Consider the following 26,887-nt stretch of genomic DNA (forward strand, 5'->3'; position numbering starts at 1 on the left):
AAACCATAAAAATCCTAGAAGAAAACCTAGGCATTACCATTCAGGACATAGGCATGGGCAAGGACTTCATGTCTAAAACACCAAAGGCAATGGCAACAAAAGCCAAAATTGACAAATGGGATCTAATTAGACTAAAGAGCTTCGGCACAGCAAAAGAAACCACCATCAGAGAGTGAACAGGCAACCTACAGAAAGGGAGAAAATTTTTGCAATCTACTCATCTGACAAAGGGCTAATATCCAGAATCTACAATGAACTCAAACAAATTTACAAGAAAAAAACAAACAACCCCATCAAAAAGTGGGAGAAGGATATGAACAGACACTTCTCAAAAGAAGACATTTATGCAGCCAAAAGACACGTGAAAAAATGCTCATCATCACTGGCCATCAGAGAAATGCAAATCAAAACCACAATGAGATACCATCTCACACCAGTTAGAATGGCGATCATTAAAAAGTCAGGAAACAACAGGTGCTGGAGAGGATGTGAAGAAACAGGAACACTTTTACACCGTTGGTGGGACTGTAAACTAGTTCAACCATTGTAGAAGTCGGTGTGGTGATTCCTCAGGGATCTAGAACTAGAAATACCATTTGACCCAGCCATCCCATTACTGGGTATATACCCAAAGGATTATGAACCATGCTGCTATAAAGACACATGCACAAGTATGTTTATTGCGGCACTATTCACAATAGCAAAGACTTGGAACCATCCCAAATGTCCAACAATGATAGACTGGATTAAGAAAATGTGGCACATATATACCATGGAATATATGCAGCCATAAAAAATGATGAGTTCATGTCCTTTGTAGGGACATGGATGAAGCTGAAAACCATCATTCTCAGCAAACTATCGCAAGGACAAAAAACCAAACACCGCATGTTCTCACTCATAGGTGGGAATTGAATAATGAGAACACATGGACACAGGAAGGGGAACATCACACATTGGGGACTGTTGTGGGGTGGGGGGATGGGGGAGGGATAGCATTAGGTGATATACATAATGCTAAATGACGAGTTAATGGGTGCAGCACACCAACATGGCACATGTATACATATGTAACAAACCTGCACGTTGTGCACATGTACCCTAAAACTTAAAGTATAATAATAATAATAATAAGTTTTCTAGTAAAAAAAAAAAGAATATGTCTCATGAAGGAAACTCTTTGTACCACTCAGATTCATTTGTGACCTCCCATTTTGTCCAGCTCCCACGTTGCAAAATGATTCTCCATTTTTTGTGAAATTTTTGTGCCCTCACTCCTCTAAAAGAGTAAAGTATAAATCACAGAAACACAGTGACTGAAAAAACTTTAGGCAGAAGGGTTAGTAAAACAAGCTATGGTATTCACTGCTGCAACTTATCCACCATAAACCTCTATAAGAGAGGACCATAACACTGTTTTAGATATCCTGGCATCAGTATCAGCTTAGATGCTATAGTGAAATGTTTTTAAATGTCTGTGTAAACCTCCTTCCCAGGGCATTGTAACTCTGACAAAAGTCACAGATCCCTTTGGGAACAAAACAAGGGAATATTTACCACATATATTTGTGATGATGCTGAGGACTTAGAGTCTCCTTCAAGTGCTGGACCCTGGGTTAGCAAACTGATTCAAATCTGGAAACTGGCAGAACATCATATTCCATTTCAGTGGCTGATATCACAGTATTATTATTATTATTATTATTATTATTATTATTATTATTTTGGCATGGAGTTTCACTCTTGTCATCCAGGTTGGAGTGCAATGGTGTGATCTTGGCTTACCGCAACCTCCACCTCCCAGGTTCAAGTGATTCTCCTGCTTCAGCCTCCCGAGTAGCTGGAATTACAGGTGCCCACCACCACGCCTGGCTAATTTTTTTATTTTTAGTAGAGACGGAATTTTACCACGTTGGCCAGGCTGGTCTCAAACTCCTGACCTCAGGTGATCCACCCGTCTTGGCCTCCCAAAGTGCTGGGATTACAGGCATGAGCCACCATGCCCGGCTTCATTATTTTTTATTAAAAATAATAACAATAAACTTTAGTGGCTTTCTATCTCACCCTTAAAAATATCATAATCTCTTAGCTTGTTTCACAGATTCCTATGGCTCAGGCATGCTGATTGCCATTCTGGCCTTGATGCCAATTACGGCAATTCCATTTCCCTTACATCTGACAAGGGAGTGCTACCACCTGGCCTCTGAATTCCTATAATCCATCATCCCCATTCTAGTTTGATGACATGATTTCCCACCCTCCTGACCTGCAGATAACAACCAAATTCAATCTTCTCAAATACACTACTGCCTCTCTCCCCACTACTGACCAGTGTGTTCCCTATTACCTTACAAGAGAAAGTGTGCTCTTTAGAAGCTTCCGAAAAGCCCATCAGATGCATTCCTGCCAATGCATATAGCTAGATCAAGCCATTCATTTGATTGATATGATGCTTTCTCAAAGAACAGGAAATTTATTTTTCTGCTAAGCCTATACTGAAAAACTTATCCCTGGAAATTGTCCGAAAATGAATGAGTATTTATAGGAGCATATGTCATCCTATGAGGTACTTTTCAGGGTTGAGGTCAAACAGTGTTTCCAGGCAAGTGGAGGCTGATCTGTTTTGGCAAAAGGAAAGGGACTACATATAATGGCCTTGAGTGTTCAGGAGAATTTGGGTATTACGGAATCTCAAGCTTGCTTTTACAAATGTCTCCAATTCAGTTTTGAGGATCCTTATTTATTATAGTTAGGGCTTTGAATTAATTGAATTAAATACATGAGACTTGTTGATCCTGTGAACTCAGTATTCCTTTGTAGCTTTGCCACCCTATAATCAGACGCTGGGCATGATTTTTAGCACATAGATTAAGACTAACATAACCTGTATTTTTTTTTTAGGTACTCAACAAATATTTATTGAATGAATGAATATATTCCTACATCCTAAGACAAACCTGTATTTTAATGTTGTTTTTCCAATCAGATTATTATTATAATTCCTTTAGACCTGTTGATCATTTTAGAAGAGGAATGTTCCCACTGAATTGCCTGGGGCATTTCCAGAGGCATCAAACAACTCTATAATTTCTCAAAAGTGAAGTTTGTCTCAACTGAAAGAGGCTATCCTTTTAAATTCTCCTAATACAAAGTCATAGACAAAACTTCAATCAAGAAGATGAAATTGAATTTGTGCAAATTTTATGAACAAGGGCAAATCTCCAGGAGAATATCCTTCTTCTAACACTTGTGAGCTCAATATAAGAGGACAAATGGAACCTCATACTATACGTCTCAATATTTAAAATTTATAAATTGAACTGGCAAACTATTTTGTGCAGTCTACTCCACCCTTTTGCCTTGGTGAATATATGTTTTAATTTCCAGCTAATTCAGGTACAAGTTTATAATTCTTGAATTTCTCACTCTGCTGGAAAATGGTACCATGAGAGATACCCAGCCCCTAGATCCCTGCTTGCTACATTCTCTTCACACCCACAGTACTGTTTCACAGAGTGAGATTCTTAGCATGCATGCATATAGAATCTCCAGCCTACTCAGCCAAGCTCCACCCACAATATTCACAATCAACAACTTCTTAATCATCCCTCAGTTTGGGATTGTTTGTACTAAAGGTGGACCCTACCCTCAGGAAGACATATTCAGTGAAGAAGTTCATACAGGCCCTAAGTTGAGGAAGAAAATTCAAGAGTTCCAGTTCACAAGTAAATGGTCAAAAAGTGATGTTCAGGTTTCTGTGGAGAGGAGAATGGCTGGAGGAAATCCAAACCAGTGCCATGTAAAGAGTTGGGCCCAGGCAGGAAGCCTCTCCGGCATGGATCTCAGTATGTTTCTGTTTGAGAGGCGGAATCATTACACATACATACACACACACACACACACACACACACACACACATATATATATATATATATATATATCTTCGTACCCACGGATGCCTAACAAAGTAAGATGGTACTCCAACGTGTATTTTTTTAATCAGTCATAATAAAAGTAATAAGCACAGCCAAGAAAATGTTGGATAAGAGTATAGAAAAGGCTAGGGACTAAGCAACAGGAGATTTGGGCTCTAGTATTGGTGTTTCTACCACTCTGATTCTTTTACTACATTAATTTAGGCCACCAAAAGTTTTTCTATCTAAACAAATGAAGGGATTTGATTGAGCAATCTAAATCTTTTCTAGTTCTCAAATTCCATAGTTCATTTCAACTCTTCCCCACCACTAACAAAGCAACTAAGAGGCAATATTCTATATCTGGATTTATCTTTTTATATAAAAGGCAATAATAACATAACACCTTTGAAAAATAGTAAGTATGCTTTTATTGAGGTTGGGTAGATGTGTTTTCTAAGAAAGTATTGGGTTTCAGTTGAAAGTGTACACTGAGAGATCTTCAACAAATGTAGACCAGCTGAGAATGAACAAACTCTAATAAATATAACTTGCTAAAAAAAAAAAAGACTAAGAATATTATTTTAGCCAGGAGCTAAGAAATCAAATTTGTTAAGAAATGGAGGTCCCAGTTGAAATAATATTGGGAACAGAAAGGCAAGAAACTGTTTAATAATCAGTCTGAGCAGTGGCAACCATAGAAGCATGCTAGAACTTGTTATATTAATAAAATTGTTGCTCTTCCATGCCCAAGACTTGTCAAAAGCCACTCCCACCAATCTCAGAGACCTCAGAACAGTAGGATAAGGCTGATATTCCTAAGAGATGCCCAGTGAAGTATAGAGCTAAAGTGCTAAGATTTTTAGATTTTTTGTTTAAACAGACCTAGAATTCCAAACTTTGTATATTGCTGTGTAGAAATATTATCTCATGTGGTACAGATTATGTAGCATCTAGTATTTAAGATGGACATAATTGCAGAATAAAGTCTATTCCTTTAATAAATTTGGCCTTGTGAAAAAATTAATAAATGATTACATTTTTATTTCTTTCATTTAATCATGAGCATTTGGAAACTTTTTCAGCACTGTACAAAGGAATTATATTGAAGAAGCATTTCTATATATGTTATGATTCTGCTAGAGATACATCCTGAAGTCTAGTTTTCTCAAGGATTTTCATGAGATCTCAGCCTGTCTAATCATTTAAACTGCAAACTGAAATTCATATGTTTCCACGATTTATCTTAGAGTTGAGATCAACACTAGGCTGGGCATACAGGTACGTTAGATGGTCTTTTTTTTTTTTTTTTTTTTTTTTTTTTTGAGATGTAGTCTCTCTCACCCAGTCTGGAGTAGTCTCTCTCACCCAGGCTGGAGTGCAGTGGCACGATCTCAGCTCACTGTAACCTCCGACTCCTAGGTTCAAGTGATCCTCCCACCTCAGCCTCCCAAGTAGCTAGGACTACAGACATGCGCCACCATGCCCAGCTAATTTTTGTATTTTTAGTAGAGATGGGGTTTCATCATCTTGGTCAGGCTGGTCTTGAACTCCTGACCCCAGTTGATCCACCCACCTCAGCCTCCCAAAGTGCTGGGATTACAGGCTGAGCCACCACGGCCAGCCGATGTTCTTTCTAATGAATATTATTTATTCTAAATTTCTAAATCATTTAAAAATATTTCTTATTATTAAAATAACAATCTTAAAATGATAAACACAGAGACTGACTTAGGAACTCACCCAATGTCTCAGTAAAGATACCAAAGACTATGAACTAGGGATGACCTGGATTCTTGTATCTCTCCTCTAACTGTCCCACTTTCTAAACATCCTTTTAATTCCTGAAATTCATTCTAGTCACTAGGTATCAAATGTAATTCCCTTTGTTGACAATACAATTCACACTTGCTACAATACACTGCAGTTGAGGCCAATTTTTTTTTTTTTAACCAGGAACTCTCCCCAAGTATCATCTCTGCCTTTTTTGATCAAAGAGGATAAAAAGAACTTCAACAACTTCTTGGATTGAAATTTGAATTTCTAATTTTTATTTGTTTTGTGTGTTCTCCTTTAAAGTGGTTACCCACACAGAGCTTTAAATTGTCCATTTTTATTCTGCTAAATATACCATACTGCACATGTACCCTAGAACTTAAAGTATAATAAAAAATATATATATTAAAAAAATTATGTTTCAAAATTAGGGTTTCCACTGGGAATTACTTTTTTAGCAAGATCTATGGTTAAATATACTCTCATCCACTGATTTTTTAAAAAAACATTAAAGTGTACTTAATTAATTCAAGATTGTTTTCTGTTTGATGTGATCAGTTCTAAACTCAATCACTATAATGGTAAAATGGAAAGATGAGGTTTCTGGTGGAGTGAGATGGTCTGAAAATGAGTTAGGTTAAATAAAGAAGCAACCAAGAAATTGACTATCATAGGAGTAAACATTTAAATCAATTCCAAAATTTTCAGGAATAGCTTATGCAAACATCATAACTACCACTTCCATGTTAGCATATTGCCTACTGATGTTTTTCTTTCAATATTTATAATAAAAAGTATGTGTTCCTCATATGCCATCATATATTGTAGATGTTAAGCTCAATGAAACTTCTTTTTTCTTCCTAAGAGAACTGTGATTTTTAAATATTTTAGAGGAGATATGAAACATTAAGATTTCTCTTCCGACATTAGTCTTTGCAAGTGAGGTAACATCTATAGAATTTAATCTTTAATGTATATTTGCAACATTTCGATTTATAATGTATATTGTCTCTGCATGTTCAGCACTGTGGTACAATATGCTGCTGGTAGTAAGGATATTTGAAAACAATACAAATTTAATTAAGCATCATCCTCAAGAATTATGGCAAAAAATGACTTTGAAACTTCAAAGTCTTTGAGAAAATAACAGCAGTGATCAGCATATGTCTACAGACGTAGGCTTAATTAACCATTGTGTGAAAGTATAGATCACACATTTAATTAAACACTTTAAATGACGTTAGAGATTTCAGCCATCAAACACCAACTAAAACTCAGAAGCAAAAACTGATGCTACCTCATTTGCCATAAAACTACTCAACACTAGAGAAAACGTCCTTAAAGATTCGGATCTTAAAACAAATTTAGCTTGCTTAAGTGTTATGTGTTGTTTTTCTTTTTTAGAACATATTTTAAATGCATATATATAATGTTAACCTGTAAAATTACAAAGAGAATATTCCATTCACTTATTCAGTTAACAAATATTTATTCACCTCCAAGTAAATGCAAGGTGTACGTATTATCTATTACTTAGTAACAAATAACCAAAGACTTATCAGCTGTAAGCCACACACATTTATTATCTCTCAATTTCTGTGGATCAGGAATCCCAGCACGGCTTAGTTCAGTCCTCTGCTTCAGTGTCTCTCCCAAGTCTGCATTCAAGGCACTGACCAGAACTGAAGTCTCATCTAAGGCTCTATTTGAGGAAGGATCTACTTGGAAGTTCATATGGCTTTGAGCAGGATTCACATCTTTCTTTGTAAGCTGTCAGGTGAAATCCTTGGCAACTTGCTGGCTGTCAGTTTTCTTACCGTGTGGGTCTCTTCATATGGCAGCTTGTTTCACTACAGCCAGCATGGGAGAGTCAGTAGAGAGTCTGCTAGTAAGATTAAAGTAACAACCTTCCGTAATGTAATCATGGAAATAACATTCCATCACCTTGGCCATCTTCTGTTGGTTAGAAGCAAGTCATAGGTCCTATCCACAATCAAGGGGAGGATATTGAAATACCATGAGTCAGGGATCACTTGGCCAGACAAGTGTAAGTATCATGATGTAAGACAGCAATCTGTAGTCTGTTCACGACAACATTGTTTCAGAGCTTGGAGATACAGAATTGAACAAGACAAATGAAACACCTGTTCTTATGTCAAATATAAAATGCAATTAAAAATGCCATTGACACATTGACAGCCTTTGCTTATCCTTTATCACTTTTGGTTGACAATAATTTTATATATAATAACCCAGATGTCTGACTTTGTATGATGAAGTAAAGGGGTGGATAAAATTAACTATAATATTATTAAATGTATCCACACATGAAGTAATGAGATTCTGCTTTAGCCTTGGAGCAATGGAAATGGAAATCAACTAGCAAACGCAAAAGATGCTGACTAGCTACTCTTGGCAAACGGAAAATATAAAAGAGAGAGATGACAAGGATGGCTACAAAGTTTTCAGCCTCAACAATTGGAGAATAATGATGTCTATAAACATGCCCTAAAATAACTTACTCTGGAAGAAAGACAATGAGCTTGTTTTAGACATAATAGGTGAAAGGTAGGATAAAAACTAAGAGAGGTAGAAAGTAAGTTTCAAAGAGAAATCAGATTTGCAGAAATAGAAAGCTGCCCTCCAAAAATAGTTCTGCTTTGGATGAGTGAAAAACTGTTCCATAAAACTTGGAGAGTATGTAATGGGAATGATATTTCTTTAAAAAGAATAATGTGATTTGATGTGGGAAGAGATCTTGAGACCTCTTTTTGTATTCTGCTATTTTCCAGCTGTGCAGTGTCACTGCCAGCCCTCTTGGTATACATTTCTTCCTTTATGAGTCCAGCACCTTGGTTCAAGCTCTTAGTTACAAATCATGAAACACAAGCAAGTTGCTTTACCCCTCTGTGTCTCAGAGTCTTCCTACAAACAGGAATAATCACATGTGTCCCACCAACCTTATTGAGATTGTGTTAACACAAACAGTCTAATAATGTGAGTAGTTGTGATAAATTAAGGTGGGATTATAATATTTACTATCATTATAATTATTAAACATTCAGGTGATTATGCTATTTTTTCATATAGCTATTTATTTTTCACAAATGTTACAAATTATATTAGTTATTTAATAGTTTCAAATTTAGCTCTTAAGAGAAACTTGAAGTTTCAATAGAAAAGACTATGGATATGCTAATTTGTAAGTATCATCGTATTTTGCAAATATTGGGATGTGAGTATATTCAGTAAATATTTAATAATTTGATTGTATATAACACACTTGTTTTGTTTAATGTGTGCCTGTCTCCACTATAATATATGCTTCATAAGGGCAGAGACTGCTTGCTGTTTATTTTGTTCATTTTTGTATCTCTTCTACCTAGAGGACCATTTGGCAAATACTAAGCATTGAATAACAATTTATGGAATAAATAAATGACTTAATTCATTATTTCATTTGTTTAAATTAGAGAGCCAAGGTAACCATACACTGGTTTAATTATTTTGATGAGTCAAGGAAAACTAATTTAATTTTGTTATTTAGAATATGTAATACATATAAACTCAGTCTAAAATGAGTAATACAATTTGGAAAGAAAGATGTTTGAACCAATAAGAGAAACATAGTGTTAGCAAGAACATTTTTAGTGCTCACAGGTGGTGGTATTTTTTATTTTTATAACTTAGCCTCTACAAACTTGCCTTACTTTTGCTTTGGGATATTTTGAAGCTGCAGGAGATTGTAATGGACAGATAATTCCTGTGTAGCCTCTGTTAGTAATGGGCAAGATTTGCTCATATAATGCAGATACCTGCACTACACTTGTAGTCAGTTTGCACAGTTATTTGCATTCAGACTTGAAGCAGGCTGAGAGCAAAAGATATCCCAGAACAAGACTCAAAAACAGGGAAAAGTTTAATAGCTTAAGTGAAAAGAAAATGAAAAAGCATCAAATTCTATTCTAACTGCCAAAAGCATGACAGAAGTAATGGGGAGAGAAAAAAAGATAAAATAAAGAAGCTATGAAAAAATGTCCAACAGTAAAAGATTATTAGATGAAGTTTGAAAATCTCTAAAAACTTTTATCAAAGCAGTCGCTATGTTTTACAATGTTTCCTCTTCATATATCATTAAAGTACTTTGCCAATATAAACTTGAATATAAGTTACCATAAATTAGTTCTCTCAACAAATATTTAATGAAGGCCTACTACGTAACAGATACTATGCTAAAGACACATTTTTCATTACAGTCCTTGTTCCACGTGGGATTATGCATTAACAGTAAAAAAAATTAATATACCAATATAATATGTGATTGGTTAATTTTTCAAAATTAGTTTTCACAAAACGGAAGAGCCATTGGATTTTCAAAATAAAGTCATAGGTAATTGAAATAATTGTTTACAAGTCTATTATAAATGCATCTTAGCAGCCCTTTTTTTTATCATGGCTACATTTCAACCTTCCACTTAAATGATTATATTGTTCTCAAGCAATAGAGAGTCAGCACTTGACTTCTTTGGCATGCCAAGAGGCAAGAAAATCAGGCTTCTTTGAAAGCAGAATTGCTGCATTCCTTTAGTTATCGTTTGAGAAATCAAGGGATAAAGTAGGAAGACACAGATTATGGAGTCCTCCCTGTAAAGTAGATGAAATAGTCCTCATCATTTAGTTTCAGTAATGAGATTGAGATTTGATGTAAGGAAAAGCCTGCACAATTTGGTCCTGGGGGATGTGGGAAGAAGAAAGAGAAAGAAAGGCAGGAGAGAAAATCGAGGCACATGTCCCAATTTCCTCCCTGCAGACTTTAGCTCAGAAAAGGAGCATGATGATACAAGTTGCAGTGGCACCAAGGACACCCACCCTTCTTCTGAAATTATACAAAGAGAAAGCTTCAAAGACACAGCTGAGAAAAGTAAATCTGGTGGTTCAGGATGGCTAGTCACTGGAAGGCATTGAGGTCCATGATCATGAGCCTGCAGATACCTACAAATTGCTGAGTCTTGTTAAGGAACCTGCAGAAGAGATCCCAAGAGTGATCCAAAATGTCTTTGGGTAAGACAGCTCAGACTTCTGGCACTTGGCTGAAAGGGAACTACGGCCAGATCTAAGAGGGGTCTATAGACAAAATTGTAACTAAAGTGAAGCTGAGTCAGTGGGCTTTGGAAGAGATGGAAGAGCTTCAGCTATATTCTCCAGCCATGGATACCAGAAGGACAAGCTGCAACCAGGAAGGAAGGAGGACATTGTGCCTAAGACTGAAGAAACCAGACAGTATTATTCCCAAGTTCTCCAAGTCTTACCTTCCTCCATGATTTCATGTACTATTTTACTCCCAAATATTCAGCTACCATCTTGGAAAGAAGCTTGTAAGAATAAACTAAAATCTGAAAGCCTTTCTTTCCTAGAAACACTGAGCAAAACCTGGAAGGACTATATAAATTGTAGAAATAGATGAATGTGAAACAGGAAATGACTTAAAAAGTCCCCTTCCAACTAAACTATAGATGATTATTGAGAGAAAAATAATATTAGTTATTGATAAAGTAAAGAAACTACAGTCTCCCTAAATATCTTGGGTATAATATGAGTTAAATTTTGAAATGTAGGTACAGTACATGGGTTTTGGCTATCAAAATTAAAAATGCTAAGAGGTTGCCAGTTTTTCTCTGCCAAGATAAACTTTAAGATAATATTTAAAGGAAATATTCTATTTTTAAAATATTTAACTAGCAGAAGAGAGCTTACCCCAAAGTGAAACTTAAGGACACACTTGATTTTATAGCAAGCATCTCAAAAAGATCCTTCCACTTTTCTCTCTTTGCCTACTCTTACCTTTGAGCCAAATTTGCGACCATCTCTACTAGCTACAGGGACAGAAATTATGTCCCCAAATTCAAGTGTTGAATATTAATGGGAAAAAAATGAAATAAGAATGATTGTGATTTTAATATATTCTGATCTCTGTTTTGAGTGAGTCAAATAGAAGAGCACAACAGCAAAGGTTATTTATGGAGCCCTTACTTGGTGCTCTGCATTCTGTGTAGTACATACATTATTTCATTTAATCTTCACAATTCACACCATCCCATAAGGTATTTATCTCCACTTTACAGGTGGAGATGCTTAGGATCTATCTTATTCCATTCAGACTGCTATCGCAAAATACCATAGACTGAGTAGCTTACAGATAACAGAAATTTACGTCTCAGAGTTCGGGAGCCTAGGAAGTCCAACATCCAGGCAGATTCAATATCTGATGAAAGCCAGCTTTCTGATTCGTTGAGGGTGCCTTCTCTCTGTCCTCACATGATGGAAGGGCCAGGTAGCTCTCTAGGTCCTGCTTTATAAAGGCACTGATTTCATTCATAAGGATTCTGCCCTCGTGTCTAATCACATCCTGAAGGCTCCTCCTCCTAATACCATGACATTGGTAATGAGGTTTCAATGTATAAATTTTGGAAGGACAAAAACAGTCAGACCATAGCAGGATCAGAAAAGATTAATTACTTATTTAAAAGTACCGGTATATTAAGTGGTAAAGCAGAGACAAAAACCCATGTCTATCTCATTCCAAAGCTTATAGCCTTCCCACTGATCCATTTGGTCTTGCAGAGTCATTTAAAATCACAAATATCTTTCAAAGGCATATTTCCATCATTTCCTATTAGTAGTAACTTAGAAAAGTTTAGAGAAACCCAATAAAATCAAAACTCTTGAAGTTATTATAGGGAGAGAATGCCAATGAGGGGAGAATTGTGCCACTAAAGAAAACCTGGTATTATTTCAAAATCTTCCATAGCACTATCCCACCTATACTGCATAGAACAGTGCCAGAAACATAAGATAGTTTAGAATAGAAATATTTTATATTTGAAATCTTTAACTAGCAAAAGAGAACTTACCCCAAAGTGAAACGAGAACATAATAAGATGTTCTCATTCTTACTTTGCCAGCTCCACACATTTTCCATGCAATTAACACTACCAGATTTTAGACATGATTCTGTTCCCCTTCCAGGTATGACATCAACAAAACTGACACTAGTGCTAACACCAACCTTCCAGGTCCTACCCTTGGACCCTTGCCCATTTGCTTCTGCATTTCACCAGGTCAACATCTTCTGTGGCATGTATCTTCTCTCTATCCTCAGTCACCATGACAATAATTAGGATAATTAACTGCCTATTCATTTTGAATAGACACTGTGAAAATACTTCCCCTGGAAGACTTTAACTTCAAAAAAATTTATTCCCTCAAAAATTGCCATTTGTAAAGTTTTGAGCAGGATGCCTCCAAGACTGCAAGAAAAGTAAAAACATTAGGTTCAGACAACTAAGCTGATTAAAGGAGGCATAGGAACCAGGAAAGTTAAAAGAATAAAGAAAATGTAAAGGCAGAGCTTACAGTAAACGCGCAACAAGAACCTGTAAGTTTTCTTGGTGGAATACTTCTTTTTTTTTTTAATTAATTAATTTATTTATATATTTTTATTTTTATTTTTATTTATTTTTTTATTATTATACACAAGGCAGGAGAGAAATAGTGCTATAAGTTGTAAAGTACCAGAGACTTACCTTGAATTCTCTCATCTTTCTTTGCAATGACTCTTTCCTCCATTATTAAGCCAACCACATTCTCACATGCACACACTCCTAGGCACTTTGACTGCATCCTATTGTCCCAGGGCCTTGCTCAAATCACATCCTCTTGTACTTTAGTCCAATAAAGGTTTAAGGCCTCCAAAAAGCATTTGTGCAGTGAAGAGGTCACTTTAAAAAGTCAAAGGTTTTTATTATCCACACAGGTAAATCAGTTTTAGTGTAATTCTTGGTAATTTAAATTCAAAAAGAGATAGTGTGTGAGGTATAAATCAAGGGAGGTACAAATCAAGGGAAGACCAAATTACTCTATTTGGTTAGGCAGCACTGAGTAAGAAATACTAGAACACAGGCTACAGAGCTAAATGAAATGAAGATCAAATCTTATCTTCAGCACTTACTGACTGCATGGCTTTGAGCAACATCAATAAATGAGCAAAAATCTTCTGGCAGATAGTTGGCAATTATATAATGTAGCAATAGTTATTATGCCCTGTGATTAAACAATATTATTAAGATATGTAACCATGTCTGACACACAGTTCTTGCTTCATAAATGTTAGCTGAGTCACAATTCACATTGTACTTCATCAACTCATAAGAGCATCTCTGGTATCTGATTAGTTAGAAAGAGAAAATGCACCATTTGTACAAGATGACAAAGTAAGACTTTGTTCTTTTCTGTGGAAGAAATCTGATTAAATTTTTTATAAGATTCTCCATTTAGTGCTGCAACGATAGAATTTCTTGTGAAAGCTAAATCCAAAAAAAGAATACAAAAATTCAAACGCTAAACCCTCTTCTGCTACTGTTTTTAAAAGTGTCAACACAAGAAACTGAAAACGTTAATTTTGTATAATCATATATGAAAGTCAGGTGGAGTGGAGAAAAACACATTTTTTCTCTAGTTATGATTTCACCATATCTAGTGTTTTTCTTTTAATCTTTTGAAGACAGAGTAGCACTCTAGAATCATGTTACTTAGTATGACAATTTGTGAAGAGAAAGTTTGTATTCTTAGTGGTGGGAACAGCTGATAAATCTTCCACAGATTTTGCTTGTGGAAAATCTTCCTTGATATTGCTACCCACTGTCTAAGATATTGAAGGTGTGAAAGGAGGGTTACAATCATGCTAAGCAGAAGGGACTTTCTTACCACATTTGATAAGATTCCTGATGAATATTTCAAACCACAAAGATTTCATAGAAGTGGTCAGTTTGAATCAAATAAATAACTATATAACAACTATTTTTAAAATGTTATCGGAAGAGAGTAGTTTGCCTGGTTATGCCTCTAAGAAAAATAAATAAATAAATTAAAGAGTGTGATGTTCCCCTTCCTGTGTCCATGTGTTCTCATTATTCAATTCCCATCTATGAGTGAGAACATGCGGTGTTTGGTTTTTTGTCCTTGCGATAGTAGGAAGGGGAACATCACACTCTGGGGACTGTTGTGGGGTGAGGGGAGGGGGGAGGGATAGCATTAGGAGATATACCTAATGCTAAATGGCGAGTTAATGGGTGCAGCACACCAGCATGGCACATGTATACATAGGTAACTAACCTGCACATTGTGCACATGTACCCTAAAACTTAAAGTATAATAATAATAAAAAAATAAATAAATGAAAGAGAAGTGACATAACAGGTGGAAGTGAAAGCCACAAGAGACAGAACTGAATCCTTCTGAGAAAACAAACCTGAGGTACCTACTAGCTTCAACAACAAAAGATGGTTGTATAATGAAAGGCTTTAAAAACTACAAAACTCACTGAAGAAGATAAAAATCCCCAAGATTTTTCATTTTATCATATTATTTATGTGTTTTTTCTGTACAGTGGAAGAGGAATGTCACTTCTTAAGGAGTACAGATCCCAGGGCATCATATGCATTAACCTTGTCTGATAAGCACCCACAGTTTTCTTTTGTTTTTTTAAACACAGTCTCTCTGTCACCCAGGCTGGTGCATAGTGGCGCAATCTCGGCTCACTGCAATCTCCACCTCCTGGGTTCAAGCAATTCTCCTGCTTCAGCCTCCCAAGTAGCTGGGATTATAGGCATGTGCCACCACACCCAGCTAATTTTTTTTTTATAAATTTTTGGTAGAGACAGGGTTTCATTATATTTGCCAGGCTGGTCTCAAACTCCTGACTTTTTGATCCACCTGCCTCGACCTCCCAAAGTGCTGGGATTACAGGCGTGAGCCATTGCACCCGGTCCCACAGTTTTCTTTAACGCCATAACTGTTTAACTATTCTACCTTCACTACTACTGTAAGCCTAATAACAATAATAATAATCAATGACCCAATACATCTAAAGACACAGACCTCAATCTTAACCCCAAAGTCTCTGTTTGCTTATTAGCCAGTTGAATGATATGAAATTCCTTAAGACTTAATCCTCCCATCTTTGTCAAAAGTTCAACTTTCTCCTTTGCTGTTGGAGGTCCCTTTAATGGCATAAATCTATGGTTAGTCACAAATAATAATACTTGGGGTGTTATTATAGGGTAGAGACTAAAAGTGTTTTTATTTATTTATTTTAGAGATAAGGTCTCCCTCTACTGGCTGACTGGAGTGTAGTGGCACAATCATAGCTCACTCCAGTCTTGAACTCCTGGGCTCAGGGGATCCTCCTGCCTCAGCCTCCTGAAAAACTAGGACTACAGGCACTCGCCACAATGCCTGGATAATAATAATAACAATAATAATAATTATTATTATTTTTATTTGTAGAGACAGGGGAGACTTGCTTTGTTGCCCAGGCTGGTCTTGAACTCCTAGCCCCAGGCAATCCTCTTACCTCAGCCTCCCAAAGTGCCGGATTACAGGTATGAGCCACTGTGCTCAGCAGACACTAAATATGTTTCAGGTGAATTATTGTCAATGCTATTAGAGCTTTTATTTATAGATAGGGCTCAGAGAGATCACAGTATTTAAAAACAATGACTATAAATAATACCTGGTGCTCAACAGAGGAGAGGATGACCTAGAGAGGGAAAGGAGTTAGCACAGTTCCTATAGGTACAATGAGAGCCAAAGGGCCAAAACCAAGGACAGATGATTTCAGAATTCAACCTTAAACTGTCTGTCTTTGTGCTAGGATAAAGAGGGGTATTTTGCTTTGGAAACATCATGGCCCAAAGACAGGAGTCTAAATGTCTCTGGGCATGTGTGAATGAAAGAGAGAAAAAGAGACAGAGAGAGAGAATGTGCACTGCACAATAAGAATAAGACCCATCAATCTATCAGGTTGGAGATAGTCCCCTGTGTACCTATAGCGACCTCCTATATGTGTGTTGTATCACAGTATATACTTGTGTGATATGATAATCTGACTTCTTCAGAACTGTCAGTCTTCACACCTGGGAGGCCTGCTGATGGTCATGGAGCTATTGAAGCTTCCCATTCTATCCCAGCATCGACACTTAAGGGAATCAACCACATAAGGTAAGATTTGCTATTTCAAGCACTATTTTGTTTTTAACTAATGAGTTTGTGGCATTCTTTTTTAACTCCTCCATACCATTTTGTTTTTTTGGACAGAAACAATTGTATATATTATCTACAACATGTTTATACACACATACATGCACATACACAAACATTGTGGAATGTCTAAATCTTTCTCATGCATTACATCAGAAAGTTGCTGTTTTTGTGGTGCGAACATGTAAAATCTACTCTCGGCACTTTTCAAGAATACAATATATTGTTATACCTGTAGTCACCATGTTACAAAATAGATCTCTTGAACTCATTCCTTCTAGCTAAAATTTTGTATATTACCTTTTTCTTAAATTGACAAATAAAACTTGCATATGTTTATGGGGTACAACATGATGTTTTGATATATGTATGCATTGTGGAATGGCTAAGTCAAGCTAATTGGAAAATGTTTTATTTCACATACTTGTTTTTATGGTGAAAACACTGTATTATCTATTATCAGGTGTACAATATATTTTCATTAACTGTAGTCTTCAACATGTAGAATAGATCTCTTGAACTTATTATTCCTTTCTAACTGAAATTTTGTATCATTTGACCAACATCTTCCTAATTCTCCTACCCTACCAGCCTCTGCTAACTACCACTCTACTCTCTACTTTTATAAGATTTACTTTTTTGGATTCCATATGTAAGTGAGATCATGCTGCATTTGTTTCTGTGCCTGGCTTATTTCACTTACTATGATGTCTTTCAAGTTCATCCATCAAAAATGACATGTTTTTCTTCTTTTATGAGGCTAAATAGTATTCTATTGTGTATATATACACCACATTTTTAATATATTCTTCTGTTGAGAGGCATTTAGGTTGATTCCATATCTTGGCTACTTTTAATAAGGCTGCAATGAACATGGAAAGGCAGATATCCATTTGACATGCTGTTTCATGTCCTTTGGATTAATATCCAGAAGTGGGATTGCTGGGTTATATCACAGTTCTATTTTTTTTTTTTGAAGAACATCCATATTATCTTACATATGACTATACCAATTTACATTCCCACCAACAGTGTATAAGGGTTTCCTTTTATTCACTTTCTCATCATTTGTTATCTTTTGACTTTTTGATAATTGCCATCCTAACAGGTACAAGTGAGGTGATATCTCATTGTGGTTTTAATTCGTATATCCTTAATAATTATGGTACTAGCACAATGTATTGTGGATCACTGAGGGATGTCAAACAATTTATGCCTTCCTTGAATTGATTCTCTCTGTTATACATTGTCTTTTGTGTGTGTATTTATTTTGTAACTGCCTCTTCTCTCCATATCAGGCTGTGACATTTATTGTTACCTCTAGCAGTCATTGCAACTTGTTACATAAATCCCTTATAGCTGAGAAAAAGAAAGACAATCAAACTTTCTAGAAGAATATGTTAAAGAAGTGTCAAAAAGACCTAATAGGAATCTGAAGACCTCCTTCTAAAATATAGTGTAGGGAATTTAATGTATGAATTTTGTGACATGATGCATAAAGCATGATGTAATTTAAATCTGAGATTATGCTTGAGGCTGTAGAAAGCCTAAGACGAATTTGGCATTAGTTTGACAATATATTGATCAAAGCAATCTGTTTAAACATAGCAAAAAAAAATCCTGAGTTTTCACAAAGATGTCATTATTTCAATGCAATCCAAAAATGTTTTTTTCCTTACTCTTTTCAGAATGCTTCAATTGGTGAGAGGGGTGGCAGAATCTATGAACCATCTGGGATTGGAGTAATAGTGACCAAGTCAATTTGATGACTGTGTCCCTTCTAAGTAAATAGTAACCAGCAATCTAAATATGATTCACCCAGGAAGAAGAGTGAATTTGATTATTACCAAGATTATCACTAATATCAAAAGTGTATGTGGCAGGAGGAAGAGGAGTTTGGCAATGTCAAAAGGAAGGACTTAGCAGAAATAATCTTCATTTATGTATGTATTTATTCATTCATTCAACTAAATATTTAAAACTTAGTGTATGCTGGGTACTCTTCTAGGTGCTGAAAATATTGTGGGGAAAAAAATAAAAAAAAGATCCCTTCCCTTGTGGAGCTTACAGTTGAAAGGACAATACCCAAAGATAAGATAAATGCATCCCATCTGTGTTGCAACAGAACCCTACTTAACAGCTGAAGGTAGAAGGAAGACAGTCTAGCATCCCTGAAAGAACAGACAGAATCTAGGCCAGCTATACAGAGGACAACACAGGTGGCTGGGTTTGAGGCAGGGTTCCAATACTAGAGCTTGACAAGAACATCTTGCTATCTATGTGAGATTTCTAAGGTTGTCATAACAAATTACCATAAACTTCTTGACTAAAAACAAAATTATTACCTCACAATTCTGGAGGCCAGAACTCTGAAAGCAAAGCATCAGCAGGGCCATGATTCTTCCAAAGTCTCTAGGGGAGAACCCATTTTGCCCTTTCCATCTTTTGGTGGCTCCTGGCATTCCTTGGATTATGACAGCATAAGACCAATCTCTTTCTCCATCTTTACAGACCATCCACTCTTCTCTTTGTATTGTTCTTCTGGGTATCTTTGATAAGAACAGTCAGCATTGAATCTAAGTTCCACCCAAAATCTAAGGTGATATCATCTGTAGATTCTTAATTTCATCAGCAAAGACTATTTTCACATACGATCACAGTCATGTGTACTGGTGGACACATCTTTTTGGAGACCACTATTCAATCTACAGCACTGTATTAATGAAACTTCTCTGTGATCCTAAAATTCTTTTCAAAGTTCTAATTGATCTCATTGCATTATCACTAACTGTTAATATTTCTGTCTTCTTTGTTAGTCTCAGCTCCTGAATGGTAAGGATGATATTTATTTATACATAAATGTTTTATCCCCAGAGACTACCATATGTATTTCTTGACATACAGGTACTTAACATATTGTCGATACATCACTACATTAATGAGTTTTCTCGACTTAAGTTCCGTATTTAGAGTCAAACAAACAAAATTAACTGTAGCTACTAGGAAAAGGAGGAAATTACTGTAACAAATTGGGTTAGGGTAGCTCACAGAATCAAAGAAATAGCTAGAACTAGATCTAGAAAGAGATTAAAAAAAAAAAAAACAGAGCAGCCACAGATACCCAAGTAGTGTGTGCCAGTGCATGATTTCTTCAGAGAACTCTGCTAGGGCTGTGCTGTCCAGAGCAGAAACCAATACCAAATTGTGGCTATTTCAATTTTAATTTTAATTAACTGGAATAAATATAATTAAAAATTCAGTTCCTTAGTTACATTAGCTCTATTTCATGTTCTCAGTAGTCTCATGTGGCTAGTAGCTACCACATTAGGCAGCACAGGTATACAATATTTCTATGACTACAGAGCTATCTATTGGAAGATATTGTGCTAGAATGAGGCAGTCTCTTAGATGAATCAGCTCCATTCATTTTTCTGTCCTATGTCATGACATCAAAGATTAAAATCCTGGAGAAATATTTGGCTGAGCCTGAGTTATGCATCTACCATTTTCATAGGATTGTACAGAATGCCTCAATGGAAAGCACTACCCAGACTATACATAATGGAGAAGATATTATTTCCCCAAAGGGAAATTCAGTTCTAATATTAGAAGAAGCATGAATGGAATCTGGATCTGCAAAAACATACAAACGTATGCTCCGTATGCCTATCTTTGCATGTTCACACTGTAATTTTAGTGTGAGAATGAAGATGGCATTGCCAGATAGTCTTCATTTGTCAGTCAGCTAATTAGAACAGAAGGCAGCCTCTTTATAATGTCCATTCCCTGGACAGGAATCTGGGATGGGGTATACAGTACTATTTGATGCTTTGCCAAAAATCCTGGCAGGTAAGGAAGAAACAGAAAGAGCCCTGGAGCCATTTACCTGGTCTCTTAATGTCTGAATTATACTTTCTTTAAACCCAGCCTGATGTTAAAGAAATTAAATATTCTTATCAAGTTTGGGAAGGCTAACATTCCTGGCTTCAAAGGGTCATTTTTTATTATGCTTTAGCTTTCAGCTTCAGCAGGAAAGGGGGAGAGAAAAAGAGCTTTTTGTCAGTACATAGCACCACCTATACATTCATTTTCACTACACAAACTGCCTTTGTTCAGTATTTCCAGTTTGATCTATGATTGCAGATCATATCTCACAGTTCCTTGCGGTCTGGTAGTAATGTGCATGCAGGGCAAAAATATCCAAACCTTAAACTGATTGCAACATGAATTTCACAGTCAACCTGCCAAGAATTTAACAGGCCTCTCTTTTCCAAGTTTTGGACAAGAAAAAGAAGTCATCTAAGGCATGAAAATAAGGAACAGAAATGGAGATTGGGCTAGTAATTAAAAGCCCTAGTCCCTAGTTCCAGCACTGAGACTGATTGTCCTTGTATAAAAAGAAATAGTTGGATTAGGTAATCTTCGGAACCATTATGGCACCTAAAATCTCTCATTCTAATTGTGCTGGTACATGACCATACTCTGTCACCTCACTCAACTATGCTATTCTCCCTGAACCTCTCCTCTTTATTGGATTAATAGCGCTAGAGTACTGTAGATGAAGGCAACCGACAAACAATTCTGATGAATTTACTTACATTTTGTTTGCTATTTTTTTCCCCCTTTCTCTAATAAGTTCTCCAGGCCCTTATTATTTCCCTGCCTCTGGAACTTCTTTTTTCCAGAACTAAAACTGAAAGCAGTTTGAAGTGCAGAACTATTCCTTTATTTGCGTAGGCACAAACTCATTGAAGGAATTATTTTGGATGCCTTCAAGACAAGGTAAAAAGAAAATTAGTTCTAGAAAGAAGCAAGAGAGAGAAGGAAGACAACGTTTTCCTAGACTGGGAAAATGAAAAATGAGTTTTGTCTGTCAACAGATCTGTCCTACTTTCTTATATTTTTGAAGACAAGGGCATGACCTAATAGCATACTGAAGGGGGTCAGAAATTTAGGGAGCAGTATTACCAGACTGGCAAAATATTCCTATGTTTCTCTGTTCCTAGCTAGGCACAGAAGAAAGAAAGACAACCTGAAGGATTCATATGGGCTGAGACAAAGCAGCACCATGGTGGCAACCACATGGAACAATGTGTCTCTGATACAGCACCATTCCTTAAGAAGACCAAACAGACACTTGAGAGCAAGTTACCCACATTTTCACTTCCAAGAAATTCCAGTGAATTTCTTCCACTCTGGAAGGGATAGTGAATCATTTGGCTGGAATCAGCACGTATGCCATATAGGAGTTTGCTTTTCATAATGCAGGGCTTCTACCTGCATCACCATCAAAGGGCTTACAAAGTGTTTGACCCACTGACACACAATCTCACATAACGTCATATCAGGCCAAAGAACATATTTACAGCAGACATGGGCGGTGGGCATCTCACAATGAAATCTGCTAGTCCTATCACAAACCCCACCAACCAGAAACTGCTGTCCTGACATAGCAATAGAATGGCCTGTTGAAGGTACAGTTGCAAACGAGTTCAAGAATCAAACCTCATATAGATGGGGTACCATCCTCCGGAATGCACTGTATACTCTAAATAGTACTTATCATATGGTGCCATGACTCCAACAGGTAGAATACATGGGTCCAGGATCACAGAGAGGCCCACTTGGGTAATTTGTACTTGTCTTTCTTGTAAATCTTTTTGCTGCTACTTTAGAGCAGATATCCCATTGAATTTTAAGATATGGCTGCTACCCAGGCACTACAAGATCCATATTATGCCAAAGGTCCAGCAGACAAGAAGAGTCACTATTCAGGAAAAGTTTATTGATGCTGATCAACAGAGGAAATAAGGCTGTTGTTATGTAATGGGGGAAGGGGAAATATATTTGGCATGCAGGTGACCCACTTAGGTAATTACTTGAAGATATTACTTATGAAGTTAAGCTGCAGGAGTGGAATCCGTAGTTATCCCAATAACCTTCTTTTTATAATTTTTTTACAGGAAAAGAGGTATATCAATATCCTAGAGTAGCTCTTACCATATTTTGTGAAGAAGGAGAATTAACTATAGTGGACACAGCATTGCAACCACAGATACTATTTCAGTAATAAAGGCACATTTTCTTTGTGGCTCAGAAGCCTGTCTAACGAGCCCTCAGGTGTTATACCTGTTCAGGAATTTCCCTCAGCTAAAGGTACCCACTTTCCAAGGATAGCCCACATATCTGGTCAATGCAAGGGTCCTCTGGAAAGCTGAAAATCCATTTTACCTTCTGTGCTGCAGTGGATTTGGCCAAATGTTTCATCATGAATGTTTCACAACTCAACTTTTCTCTCTGCCAAATCCTGCCTTCTTTCCTTTCCCTGTGCCTGCTAATGCCTAGACCACTCTAATAAACTTTCTGCACATGAATCTAGGTCTCAGGATCTGTGTCCTAGATTCCCAACCTCAACACCTTTTTTACAAGATATCATTTCTCTCTCATTGGGAACGATGTAGCCCTAGATCTCAACCTCTTGCAGGCTCACTCATCTACTCAACATTTACTAAAAAGCACTAAGTGCCAGAAATTTTGATAAGCATTGGGGATTCTAAAACTATATGAGACAGATATGTTTACTACCCTCATATATAACACATGTATCTCTCTGTTCTTATAGTAAATACCTCTGGTCATCTATTTGAAAGGCTTTCTGTATTTTATTATAGTTATTATGAAGTTTTTAAAATAATTTATAAACAGGCAGATAAAATTATATGTATTTATCATGTACAACATGATATTTTGTAATATATAGTAGAATAGCTAAACCTAGCTAATGCATGTATTACCTCACAAAGCTATCATTTTGTGGTGGGAATATTTCAGATCTACTCTCTTAATGTTTTTCAAGAATATAATATATTGTTATTAATACTGTCAGCTTGTACAATATTTCTTGAATTTTTTTCTTCTAATGAGAATTGTGCATCTTTTGACCAGAATCTCCCTAACCACATGTGGAATCTAAAAAAGTTGATCTCATAGATGTACAGAGCAGAATGACAGCTGTCTGTATTTTTGACTAGCATCAGTCTCAGTTATTCAAGGTCAGGAACTATGCCATAACAATATCATTTTCAGAATTATAAGGAAAGACCGATTACAAAGCAAAGAGATTTAACAAGTATTGTGTGATACTACTGTTTGCTAGATGGTTTTAATTATATTATGTTACTAATAAATTCACTAATAAAACCATGTCACCATATTAATTTCTTCCTTTTATATGTAGAAAACCTAAGGCATAGAGTGGTTAAAAAAAGATAAGGATTACTCAGGTTGTGGATCCAAGTCAGCATGTACTGAAATTTGTGGATTTTGCAGTAAGCTTGTCTTCTATGTGTTCTACTGTGTACTGGGACCATACACAGTATGGTCTTAGCAAATGTCTGATGAATGGCAGAATAAATGAAACAATAAATGAATGGGCAATAATTTGTAAGTCACCAAGTCACCTGCCAAATTTCTTGGTTGATGCTTTCTGTGCTAATCTTGGAGTGTCTCATGTTAGAACAAGGTTCACATTTTCTAGTCATTTGCAGCGATTACTTTTATGATATGCTCTTCATCAATTTTACACACAGTGGAAATAATGTCTACCCTATATTTGGTTCTATCAACCTTCAGCTCCAGGGAACAGGCCTATAATTAGCATTTGAAAATCACCCCTGAACTCAGTAGAACTAATGAAGATCCCTGATTTCTAAGAAAGCTTTTTTGTGGAAACAGATAGAAGTCTATTGCAGATGATAATTTATGGACAAAATCAAAAAGCCAGAAAAAGATCCCTATATCTACTGGTCTACAGACAATCAAAAGTAGGGTGCTTCTGAAAAGAAATAATTCTTCTTGCCAATCACCCCACATACCACACTTTCACATTATCCTACATAAAGGTGGGGAAGTTTTACAAACTATCATAGGTTTACTGCATAAGAGAAGATTAAATTTGAACTCCCTGGATCAGGTTCACAGGTTAATGCAATCCTTAAATGGGTTTCATGATCAGCCTTCTTCCTCCTGGTCTCAATGACCCAGGTATGACATAGATAGAAAACAGGCATGCTTTCTTACATCTCAGAATAAACTGCTTCTGGGCCAAACCTGGAAATACACAGTTGATTCCAGAATAGGAGAGTTTTACAGCCCTATTCCCCCATTCTGGGAAGCTGTACAACAGAAAAGCTTTCACTTTCTAACATTTTCGTTATCTTCTATTTATTTGTATTATTTTGACTTTGCTTCATTGCATCCATTGAGGAGGCTGCCTTTGTCTGTTATAATTATTTGGATCAATTTTCTCAAAGACCCAAAAAAAGCCTCTTCTTCATTTTACATGCCCCAAAGGTAAATCCACTTAAAAATGAGTTTTAACAAGCAGTCCTTATGCTGACAAATAATTTTCCTTTCTTGTTACCAAGAAAGATAGGCTAGCGTGCAGCAAACCTAAATGGGATGTTAAATTTGGATGTTTCTGATTGCCTGCTCTGGGAACTGCTCAAGGTCCATTTAGGAAATGTGCCTTCATTATAGAAAGTGGCAGTCAGCCTTGCTGACAAAAGTCTTTTAGCTTTCACTCTCTTTGACACATGCTAATACCTGGAATCATGACCTCCACACTCTGTTGGCTCAGTGTTCTCTGCTCCCAATGTTCCCTACAAGAAGTTAGCAAAATTAAAGTGTGTAACAGCTTATTCTATCACTGTTTTGATGGCTAGCTTTAAGAAACACAGACTATTTTCATTAAATAAATATGAAAAATCATTTCATATTCTTTAGTTTTCCTAACACGTAAGTGGAAAAGAGAAAGGGGCTGGGTGCAGTGGCTCACGCCTATAATCCCAGCACTTTGTGAGGCTGAGGTGGGTGGATCACCTGAGGTCAGGGATTCGAGACCAGCCTGGCCAACATGGTGAAACCTCATCTCCATAAAAAAAAAAAAACGGGGGAGGAGCCAAGGTGGCCAAATGGGAACAGCTCCCGTCTACAGCTCCCAGTGTGAGCCAGGCAGAAGACGGGTGATTTCTGCATTTCCAACTGAGGTACTGGGTTCATCTCACTGGGGAGTGCCAGACAGTAGGTACAGGACAGTGGGTGCAGTGCACCGTGCACGAGCCAAAGCAGGGAGAGGCATCACCTCACCTGGGAAGTGCAAGGGGTCAGGGAATTCCCCTACCTAGTCAAAGGAAGGGGTAACAGAGGGCACCTGGAAAATCGGGTCACTACCACCCTAATACTGCGCTTTTCCAACGGGCTTAAAAAAATGGCACACCAGGAGATTATATCCCTCACCTGGCTCGGAGGGTCCTACGCCCATGGAGTCTCACTCATTGCTAGCACAGCAGTCCCAGATCAAACTGCAAGGTGGCAGCGAGGCTGGCGGAGGGGCGCCCGCCATTGCCCAGTTAGTTCTTTGATTAGGTAAACAAAGCGACCGGGAAGCTCCAACTGAGTGGAGCCCACCACAGCTCAAGGAGGCCTGCCTGCCTCTGTAGGCTCCACCTCTGGGGGCAGGGCACAGATAAACAAAAAGACAGCAGTAACCTCTGCAGACTTAAATGTCCCTCTCTGACAGCTTTGAAGAGAGTAGTGGTTCTCCCAACACGCAGCTTGAGATCTGAGAATGAGTAGACTGCCTCCTCAAGTGGGTCCCTGACCCCCGAGCAGCCTAACTGGGAGGCATCCCCCAGTAGGGGCGGACTGACACCTCACACGGCCGGGTACTCCTCGAGACAAAACTTCCAGAGGAACGATCAGGCAGCAGCATTTGCAGTTCACCAATATACACTGTTCTGCAGCCACTGCTGCTGATACCCAGGCAAACAGGGCCTGGAGTGGACCTCTAGCAAACTCCATCAGACCTGCAGCTGAGGGTCCTGTCTGTTAGAAGGAAAACTAACAAACAGAAAGGACATCCACACCAAAAACCCATCTGTACGTCACCATCATCAAAGACCAAAGGTAGATAAAACCACAAAAATGGGAAAAAAACAGAGCAGAAAAACTGGAAACTCTAAAAATCAGAGCACCTCTCCTCCTCCAAAGAAACGCAGCTCCTCACCAGCAATGGAACAAAGCTGGACGGAGAATGACTT

This window comes from Pongo pygmaeus, chromosome 12 (assembly GCF_028885625.2).
Source record: "Pongo pygmaeus isolate AG05252 chromosome 12, NHGRI_mPonPyg2-v2.0_pri, whole genome shotgun sequence".
In the NCBI taxonomy this organism is placed as follows: Eukaryota; Metazoa; Chordata; class Mammalia; order Primates; family Hominidae; genus Pongo; species Pongo pygmaeus.